Below are 11,696 nucleotides of genomic sequence, written 5' to 3' on the forward strand. Positions count from 1 at the left end.
GAAATTAATAGGCAGAGAACAGAAAAAATTTAGGGCAATGAAAATACTCTGTATGAAATTATATTAATGCATATATATCATTAAACATTTATCCAAACCCATAGAAGACCGAGCCCTAAGGTAACCATGGACTTGAGGTGATTATGAGCTGCCAGTGTTGGCCAATCTTTGTAAAAATATGTAGCTTCTTGTAAGTGATGTTGATAATGGGGATGCTATCTATGTGAGGAGGCAAGGGGTATTAGGAAAATCTCTGTATGCTTTTCTTAACTTTTCTATAAACCTAAAACTGCTCTAAAAAATGAAGTCTTTTAAAGTAGAAATCAAAATAGGCAGCTGATTTTTATCAAACTACAAAAGCAATTTGGAGAAAGGATATGCTCTTTAACAAACGGTGTGAACCAACTAAATGTTCATATGCAAAATATGAACCTCAATCTATGCCTTAAAATGTATACAAATGTTCAGGGGAACATTTTATGAACTTGACACCAATGGCAAGAGAAGTGAAGGCAAAGATAAATGATTGGGACTACATCAGAATAAAAAGTTTTTGCTCAGCAAGAGAAACTGATATCAAAATAAACAGACAGCCAACTAAATGGGAAATGATATTTTCAAACAACAGCTCAGATAAGGGCCTAATATCCAAAATTTACAAAGAACTCATAAAACTCAACAACAAACAAACAAACAATCCAATAAAAAAATGGGAAGAGGACATGAACAGACACTTCTCCCAGGAAGAGATACAAATGGCCAACAGATATATGAAAAGATGCTCAGATTCATTAGTTATTAGAGAAATGCAAATCAAAACTACAATGAGATACCACCTCACCCCTGTTAGATTAGCTATTATCAACAAGACGGGTAATAGCAAATGTTGGAGAGGCTGTGGAGAAAAAGGAACCCTCATTCACTGTTGGTGGGACTGTAAAGTAGTACAACCATTATGGAGGAAAGTATGGTGGTTCCTCAAAAAACTGCAAATAGAACTACCTTATGACCCAGCAATCCCTCTACTGGGTATATACCCCACAACCTCAGAAACATTGATACGTGAAGACACATGTAGCCCATGTTCATTGCAGCACTGTTCACAGTGGCCAAGACATGGAAACAACCAAAAAGCCCTACAATAGAAGACTGGATAAAGAAGATGTGGCACATATACACTATGGAATACTACTCAGCCTTAAGAAATGATGACATCAGATCATTTACAGCAAAATGGTGGGAACTTGATAACATTATACGGAGTGAAATAAGTAAATCAGAAAAAAACAAGAACTATATGATTCCATACATTGGTGGAACATAAAAATGAGACTAAGAGACATGGACAAGAGTGTGGTGGTTACCAGGGGTGGGGGGAGGGAGGACATGGGAGGGAGGGAGGGAGAGATTTAGGGGGAGGAGGAGGGGCACAGAGAACTAGATAGAGGGTGGCGGAGGACAATCTGACTTTGGGTGAGGGGTATGCAACATAATTTAATGACAAAATAACCTAGACATGTTTTCTTTGAATATATGTACCCTGATTTATTAATGTCATCCCATTACCATTAATAAAAATTTATTTAAAAAAAAATGTATACAAATGTTAACTCAAAATAGATCGTTACCTTTCAATGTAAATGTAAAACTATACGGCTTCTATAAGGAAATACAGGAGAAAATCTGCATGACCTTATATTTAGAGATTAACTTTTAGATAAGACAGCAAAAGCACAATCCACAAAAGAAAACACTGAGATTGGCCTTTATTAAATTAAATATTTTGCTCTGAAAAAATAAAAGAGGAAAGAGAATAAAAATACAACTCACAGAATAGAAGAATACTTTTGCCAATCACCTATATTATCATATATAGAATACATATCAAGTTAAAAAAAAAACCCTCAACAATAAAATAAAATTGCTGAGGGAAAAATGGGCAAAATATCAGAAGAAACACTACTTCACAAACATAAATAGAAGTTAATAACATAAAAATGTTAAATATTACTAGTCATTAGAGAAATATAATTTGAAACCACAGTGATATACCACAACATATCTTCAGAATAAGAACATAAAATTAAAAAGAAAAAAACTATCAATATAAAAATCTGGGAAGAAGTCAGAGTATTAGGAATTCTTAGACATGCTGGTAGGAATGTAAAACAATATAGTCACTTTGGAAAATAGAATTATAGTTTCTTATAATGTTAAACATACACTCACCAAACAATTTAGCAATTCCACCCCTAGATAATTACCAGTTGAGTTAACATCTTTTCTTCATACAAGACATGAATATATAGGGGTTTTACTGCTAATGATGAAAGCCTGGGAATAACAAGATGTCCCTCAACAAGTAAATGAATAAATAAATAAACCATTGTATTATACATTCATAAAACTAATTATTACTCAGACCTAAGAGAAGGATCTATTGGTTCACATAACCATGTGAATTGGTCTTAAATGTATTTTGCTTCTTCAGTGAAGCTTCTTTCTTGAATGTTGTATTATGCCATTCTGGAAAAGGCAAAACAATGTGGTTAGATGCCTGATTAGTGGTTGCCAGAGGATTATGGGAGAGTGGCTGAGTTAAACGTGACCAACTCAGAGACGTTTTAGATCGAGATCCCCAAACATTTTACACAGGGAGCCAGTTCACTGTCCCTCAGACCGTTGGAGGGCCGGACTATAAAAAAAAAACTATGAACAAATCCCTATGCTCACTGCACATATCTTATTTTAAAGTAAAAAAAAACAAAACGGGAACAAATACAATATTTAAAATAAAGAACAAGTAAATTTAAATCAACAAACTGACCAGTATTTCAATGGGAACTATGCTCCTCTCACTGACCACCAATGAAAGAGGTGCCCTTTCCGGAAGTGCGGTGGGGGCTGGATAAATGCCCTCAAGGGGCTGCATGCGGCCCGTGGGCTGTAGTTTGGGGACGCCTGTTTTAGATGATGAAACTGTTCTGTATGATTCTTTAGCAATAGATACATAACTCTATTCACGTTCAAAAGAAGTAGAACAGAACAACACAAATAATAAACTTTCTGTAAATTATAAGGAAAATAAATCAGGGTATGAGTTACAGTATGGAATGTAAACTATGACAAGTGTATCTATTTCACATGTATCCATAGCTTTGTGAAATGGGGGTGGAAGAGCAGACCTAAGTGATTAGAAAACCGTGTTTTGACTAAAGGTAAAGACTAAAATATAAAGCTGTATAAAAATATTATACTCTAGTTGGTTAATTTGTTACAGTAGGGTTTCATTTAGAAATTATGAAATTAAGTTATATGTTTATGAGGGATGAACACGTAGATAACTAAACTGTGGATGATGAAAACTAGGTTTCTCACTGTTGAAGGAAGAAGTTACGTAAGTACCTATATATAATATATAATAAACAAAGTGGAAGGCATGACAGAACCCTGGCTGTGGTAATAGACTGAAGTGTGATGTATCAGTATAAACTTATTTATTTTAATATACATACAGATACATAAATATGAGTGCATATATACCTTATAATACAAACATATGTTTCATAGCTCTGTCTGCTGAGAGGCCTAGAAACTGTGCCACCTAACTGAAATGAATACCCTTAGTGCCAAGCCCTAGGATCCTGAATTATAATCTCCAATAAAATGAACAGGACTCTCTAGAGCGATGGTTGATTTTAGGGTTGTAAATGGGAAAATACAAGTCGAACTTAGCCTCTTGTATGCCACAAATAAGGAAGTGCCAGGGAAGGAGGAGCTGAGTACATTTCAAAAGGATGCAGCAGCCAACCTAACATGAAGCCCATGTCTAAAGCTGGAGTGTTTGATCAGCAAAAGAAATTATTATAATATACAGTTACAATTTTTTAAATAAAGTAAACATCCATGAGAGCATATGTATCTGTAGTAGTTCCTGCTTATCTATGGGGATATGTTTCAGAATCCCTAGTCGATGCCTGAAAAACAAATAGCATTGTGCCTGACCAGGCAATGATACAGTGGATAGAGCATCAAACTGGGATACTGAGGACCCAGGTTCAAAACTCCAAGGTCTCTGTCTTGAGCACAGGCTCATCTGGCTTGACCATGGGGTCATAGACATGAGCTCAAGGTCACTGGTTTGAGACCAAGGTCACTGGCTTGAGCAAGGGGTCACTCAGTCTGCTGTATTTCACCAGTCAAGGCACATATGAGAAAGCAATCAATGAATAACTAAGATGCCGCAATGAAGAATTGATGTTTCTCATCTGTCTCTCTTCCTGTCTGTCCCTATCTGTCCCTCTTTCTGTGCCTCTCTCTCTGTCTCTGTCAACAAAACAAACAAAGAGATAGTATTGAACCCTATATATACTATGTTTTTTCCTACATACATATCTATGACAAACTTTAATTTATAAATGAGGCACAGTAAGATTTAAAACAAAAACTATAAAAAATAAAACAATTATACACTGTTATAAAAGTTATGGAAATGGCTTTGGGGCTATTAAGTAAAATAAGGGTTATTTGAACACCAGCACTTTGATATTGCAACAGTCTATCAGGCGTCCCCAAACTACAGCCTGTGGGCCGCATGCGGCCCCCTGAGGCCAATTATCCGGCCCTCGCCGCACTTCCGGAAGGGGCACTTCTTTCATTGGTGGTCAGTGAGAGGAGCACTGTATGTGGCAGCCCTCCAACAGTCTGAGAGACAGTGAACTGGTCCCCTGTGTAAAAAGTCTGGGGAACCCTGGATCAGATAACTAGATAGCTTACTGAATAACATGCTGGTAATGTAAACAGTGTGAACACACTGGACAAAGGGATAATTCACATCCCAGACAGAACAGAGTAAGACGGAATTTCATTATGCTACTCAGAATGGCACATACTTTAAAATTTAGGAATTGTTCATTTCTGGATATTTTCTATTTAATATTTTCAACTGCAGTTGGCTGTGGGTAACAGAAACCATGGAGAGTAAAATAATGTATAATAAGGGACTACTGTAAAGAATTAATTGAATAAAAAGATAGGAAAAATGACAAAGCTTCTTTATAGATGAATTCCAAATATGTGTAGAAGAAATAAAGGAAATAAAAAAAATCACAATCAAAACACCATTGTGATAATGGCTGCAAACAGGATCCACTGATGAATAATATAATTAGCGAGCAGACTTCAAGAAAAAAAAAAAAGCAGGTGGTGGTGCAATGAATAGAGCATCGACCTAGGATGTTGATGACCCAGGTTTGAAACCCCGCGGTCACCAGCTTGAGTGCAGGATCACCGGCTTGAGCATGGGATCATAGACATGACCCATGGTCACTGGCTGAGCCCAAAAGGCACTGGCTTAAAGACCAAGGTTGCTGGCTTGAGCAAGGGGTCACATGCTCAGCTAGAGACCCCCTCCCCCGTCCCAGTCAAGGAACATATGAGAAAGCAATCAATGAACAACTAAGGTGCCATAACTATGAGTTGATGCTTCTTATGTCTTTCCCTTCCTGTCTGTCTGTCCTTGACTGTCTGTCTCCTTCACTAAAAAAAAGAAAGAAAGAAAGAAAAAAGAATAGTTTCATAATCTCAAAGAATCTCCTTGCAAATATTTCTTAATTACTATGGTTGTTTAACTTACATTCATAAACTCTTCGACAATTCTCACTCCAGACGGTGAAGCATAACTTGGGTGACATCACCTTAACCAGGTTATCAAGGTTAAAATGTCCAGCAATAAATTACATTGATATTACGTGCTGGCAATGAGTAGGGCATTTCCACTCTGCAGTAATCTCCTCTTTCATTTTTAACCCCAGTTTAATTATGAAAAAACATCAAACAAACCCAAACTGAGGACTTCTACAAAATAACAGAGCAGCATTCTTCAAAAATGTCAATGAGATGAAGGATAAGTATAGACTGAGAAACTTTCACAGATTTAAGGAAACAAAAGAAAAATGATAATAAAGTCAACCTGGTAAACTGCATTGTATGCTGGGACATAAAAAGGACACTAGTAAAAAAGAAAACTATTAAAATCTGAATGAAATACATACTTTAGATTAATATAATTTTGTGACACTATTCTCATAGTTTTGATAACTTTATCAGAGTTATGTGAGATGAAAGCCGTGGTATATAAGAAACCTCTGTACCATCTTCTATCTTTCAAAGCCTTCTATAAATCAAAAAGGATTTAAAAATAAAAAGTTAAAAAAATGTCATTGAGCCTTATATAGATTTCAAACATATGCCTAAGGCTGATTCATACTTTTGATATTGTTTTAAACCACCCTAGATTTATATATCTATCAAGACACATATGGGCTATTAATTTTTCTTCTATATTATATGCACTGATAGTATGCGATGACAAAGAGGGCCATTTGATAGCAGAATTCTGCCAACTGCTAATTCTGTTATTCTCTCTGAGCATATTTTTGTCTGGTTTTCTAAGCCTCTTGGCAGTAGTTTGTCTCATGTCTGTTAATGCTATATCAAGTGCAACTTTGAATGATTCTTCTCTAGTCTTTCATCTATATTTACTGACAAAACTCTTTTTTTTTCAACTAGAAAATATTTCCTGTATTTTGGAAAAAAGTAAAGGAATTTGAATGGCTTATCAAAAAATTACTATGCTTCATTTAAAAATACTGAGACAATATTTCATAAAAGACAATAAACTTCCGATTGGAACAAATTAATTACTGCTTCATTAAAAATATATGCTAAGATTTCTTCTTCTGTTATTTGTACACGAGAATTAAATTTTACAATTCATTTATTTATTACAAACAGATTTACATTGTATAAGTCTAAGTATAGTCCTATCCACTATGATTACAACTTGATTCTGATGTTCTAGTATTATAATTATATTGCTACTTTTACTCCATCAATGAGCCATTCTTAAGCCATGAGATATGTCATTGTGAATTGGTGATATTATCAGATTTTAGCTGCTATGTAACAAGTCATGACCAAATTAGAGGCTTTAAAAAAATACTCATTTACTATTTCACAGTATTTTGCTATTTCCATAGATCAGGAGTCTGACCAAGACTTGACTAGCCCTCTATTCAGGATCCCACAAAGCTTCAGTCTAGATATTACCTCAGCCATATTCTCATTTAGAGTCTTGGTTAGTGAATAATCTACTTCCAGGCTCACACAGGTTATTAACACAGTTTATTTTTCTGATACTGTCTGACTCAAGGCTCTAGTTTTCTACAGGCTGGTGGTTGCCTTTAGTTCCCAGAGGTCACCTACAGAGGTCACCCACAATTCCTAGAAAATTCTCCCAAAGCTTTGTCACATGGGATTCTCCAATATTGTTGATTTCTTTATCAAGTTTGCAAGGAGTTTCTATTTTTAGTTTGTCCAATCTAGAGTATTGTATACAGTCACATAATTGTAAGTGACATTCTACTACGTTTGCTATATTCTATGGGTTAGATTCAAGTCATAGGTTCTATCCACACTTAAGAGGATGTGATTACCTAAAGGCATAGACACCAAGAAGTATTGATCATTGGCAATCACCAAGGATATGTCTGCCACAGTGATGAAATGTAACAAATAATATCTTCACAAAATGAAAATTAAATAAGCTAAAATGCCAAAATACAAATCATGCCAAATTATGTTCTTTGAGAATGTCAATTGAATATTAGCTGAAAGATTCTTGTAAACTAAAGCCAATAATTAAGATGTTGAGATTATTAATAATATGATAATAATATATTTAAGTGTATAATTAAGTTAACATATCATATGTATCCAGGCAAATTTGGTTTTCTTTGAAACCATTAAAATTCTTATCAGTTGTTTAATAGATCATCTGAGACCACCCATATACAGCAGATTCTCCTTTAAGAAACAACCTCTGAAGTACAGATCTCTTATTAGACAATAGTCTATGTTATCTCATCAAGATAAAGAAATGGACTGGGGGTATTTTTTTACTCTAATTACAAAGTATGCTTTCATATTTTTTCTCTTCAATAAATTACTTCTTGGTTAACATTTCAGTTAATGTAAAAATTATAGAAAAAGTGTTGCAGTAAAAACATCCCATTGTCTGCTGGAGAAATAATTTATGTACAAGGCAAACGCATAACATTATTTGATGTATTACTATGATGGAGCTTTAGCTAAATTGTGAAAATGTGATGGGATGAGATTTTCTCTCTATTTAAAGCAGGCATTATTAAAGTGTTCCATTGCAACTATTTATGTAAAAGATGAGCAAGAAGTAATCCCAGACAGAAAAATAATTAATCAGTTATTTTGAAGTTGGATTGGGGTGTATCTTTTTAACTCAATTACTAAGAGCAAATATCATCTTAAGTACCATTGAAATAATAAGGATAGGAGTATTTTACACTGGTAGGTCTTTTCCTAAAGGCATACTGTTTTCTATGCTGACTGGCTCATTTCGAATACAGACATTCAGTCAACAGCAGTGCATTACATTGTCTATAGTTATTTTATTTTCCTAGTCTACAGAACCCAAGTATGCTATTAAACCACATAAGGAAATAGATATGAAAGTCATTAAAAGTATAAATGGAGTACTTCAAATATGGCACAATAATCAGAAAGTGATGTCTCTTGTTTTAGGCTCAGATGAAGCAAAAAGGAAGATGAAGATAGCCATAGGTTTAGGGAATGTTGCAGGGGCTTTATTGTAAATTTAAAACACATAGTTGTTGGGTTTTTTTTTTATCTGCCTTGAACAATTACTACTTCAGGTAGTGCAACTCTCACAAAACACTCTATTTCATTTCTTATAGCTTAACTTGTAAATAGTACAAAAGTGTATCTCTCTGAAATACCTATTTGGTTTATTTGCTGTGTATCCACAACATTATCAAGACTGATAACTTATTTAGATATGCTTAAATCACATCATAAAAAGACATTGTATATATTCACTTTCGCTTAAATTCAGTAGCTATATACAATAAATTTCATCTAGCTGTGACAGAAAATAAGAAAATTATATAATAATGCTATAGAATAGGTTTATAGGTAAATACATTCACAAAGATATAGTTCTCTCATTATTATGAAGAAGTTTTTCCTTAACTAACATTATCATGCGATTAAATTAGAGATCAGATAACTTTCTTATACAATATTTGCCCAATAGCTATGTAAAATCAAATGTTAATGGCATTATTCTATAGATATTCTATTCTACATCTAAAATGAACACAAAAATAAATATAAAATGTAAAACAAAAATTTATCAATTGAAAATATAAACAGAAAAGGCAAAATAAAAAGAAGAAAACATGTAATGGCAATAGAGAAACAACAAATACATAAAAATGCAACTTTATATTTTTAATAAACATTTTAGATGGGTTTTGTTAAGGTACCAATGTTCTAAAATAGGGAGTCTGGATTGTATAATCATCTCCATTAATATACATTGCCACTGCAGGCTGGAGATCCCATTCATTTATTTATTTTTTTCTCCTAAAAATTTTAGCATTATTTTATTCAAACAAATTAAAGCATTAGCTCAACAACTAAAGCTACATCTGGCTAATTAACTCTATGGCAGAATAAAGTGGTAATAATGCAGTGAATGGACTTGAAAGTGATCAATTAGCCTCTGAAAAATGGATTCTAGTAATATTAGATACCATTTTTGTGATTGACAAGCAAGATGTAGTAAATATTGGTTGAAACATTATAACGGGATAGAAGCAACTATATACTATTTTAGTGTTATCAATGCTCCAGTTGAGTCAGATCTGTTTTGGACACTACTTATTTTATATAATTTATTAAATTGTCTAAAAGCTGGTGTTATAGTTATGACATAAAGCTCTTTAATAGCTTTATTTGCCTTGGATCTTCAGAAGCTGGACAAGGGTAGGATCAGTGTTATGTAGACAAGAAACAAACACACTTGGAAACAATAATTTTCTTTAATTTTAGAACATGTAAGTCAAAATTCACAATAAATATTAACAAGTTAAATTTGGCCATTTTTAAAATCTTATATCCTTTCCTTGGCAAATTAAACTGAGATGAGTAAATACATCCCTGAACATCACACACCTTTTATCCCTTTTTGTAGCTTTCAACTTCTCATTTTCATACAAAATTATTTTCCAATTTTTAACAAGACTTGATTTTAATAAGGTTTATTTTTAATATTCTTTTGAGGAACAATATGTGTTAAATCTGTCATTTTTAATTTGTTTTTTCTAGGTTTGGTTTATCCATAGGTAATAGAAATAACCACACTTCCCAATCTTAGCAGCATGATTCTCAGATAAGACTTTAGAAGCAAGATAGGCCCTGGCTAGTTGGCTTAGTGGTAGAGTGTCGGCTTGTGTGTGGATGTCCTAGGTTAGATTCCAGTCAGAACATGCAGGAAAAGTGACCATTTGCTTCCCCACTCACCCCTCCCCCTTCTCTCTTTCTCTCTCACTTGCTCTCTCTCTCTTCCCCTCTTGCAGCCGTGGCTCAATTGGTTTGAGTGCATTGGCTCTGATGCTGAGGTTGGTTCCATGGAGCCTCAGCCTCAGGTGATAAAAATAGCTTGGTTCCTAGCATGACCTGTGGGTGAAGCACAGAGCGCATTCCTAGCAGCTGTGGCTGATGCAATGCTGTGAGAATACTCCAGCTCCCAGAACCCTCCTCAGCATACCCAGGAAGGGAGCTTGCCTGCTATAAGGAAGTGACTTAGTGCCAACCACACGGTTCCCTGATCTTTTCAGTCATTGACTTTGAGGAACACACTGTAACACCCTATAGGCTGAACCCATGTATATAAGCTAGCTTATTTCCTGAATAAAGTGGATCTGCGTCACTGGACCTGGTCCCCGGAGTTGTGTCTTTGTGTCTCCATCATCCTTACCCACAGCAGGACTTGTCCACAACTGGCACCCAATGTTGGGCAGGGACCTAAATAGCATGCAAGGGACGGGTGAGTGACCCTCTGCAATGGGAAACCTTCTCCCCCACTCTCGAGCCCTGCAGGCTCGAGCCTATTGCAGAGTAGGCGAGTTAAAGTTAGTGAAAAGGATCTTTGTACTTACTGGGAGATCCTCTCTAGTTTCCATCGTTGTCTCCGGGACGTGCCTCTCTGGGACCCAGATACTTGGGCCTGAGCTTTCCGGCATGTCCATTCTGCCGAAGTGCATGGGGGACAAACCTTCCCTCTTGGCCTCATTCCTGCCCTGCTAGTGATACATGCCTGCCTGACCAGTGCCAAAAATGTTACAGGCTACCTCTCTCTCTGAGGAGCCCCCACCTCCCTATTCATCTCTCTCCACTGAGGAAGAAAGTAGTTTAACCTCAGAGTTTGACAAAATTGTGGCTGAGCACGCAGAAACGAAACTAACCGAATTGCTAACTGCACCATCAGCTCTGCTACCGGAAAAAGCAGAAGTTGCTATTTCCACATTCCCTGCTGGGGCTCAGTGTCCCACCCCAGCCTCTCAGACTCCATTTTCTACCCCAACTTTAACTCCAACATGTGTTCCTGCTGCAGACTCACGGGCCAGCCTATACGCCCCTATGTGTGTTTTTTCTTTCTGTCTGTCCGTCTTGTCTATTTTTCTGTATCTCTCGCTCTCTCTCCCCACCCCCTCTGAAATGACGCTGGAGTGACCCAGAAACAGCACAGTGGCGAGGATCACACCCTCTTCTAATGCAAGAGAGAGGTTATGCTT

The 11,696-nt window shown here is 35.7% G+C and overlaps 1 pseudogene; it reads right to left on the reverse strand.

Annotated features, from left to right (window-relative positions):
- The window catches only part of LOC136398336 (hsc70-interacting protein-like), an 83,427-nt pseudogene extending 72,277 nt beyond the window's left edge, over positions 1–11,150 (reverse strand).
- Between the last annotated feature and the right edge of the window lie 546 nt (positions 11,151–11,696).

Source organism: Saccopteryx leptura, chromosome 3 (assembly GCF_036850995.1).
Source record: "Saccopteryx leptura isolate mSacLep1 chromosome 3, mSacLep1_pri_phased_curated, whole genome shotgun sequence".
Taxonomy (NCBI): domain Eukaryota; kingdom Metazoa; phylum Chordata; class Mammalia; order Chiroptera; family Emballonuridae; genus Saccopteryx; species Saccopteryx leptura.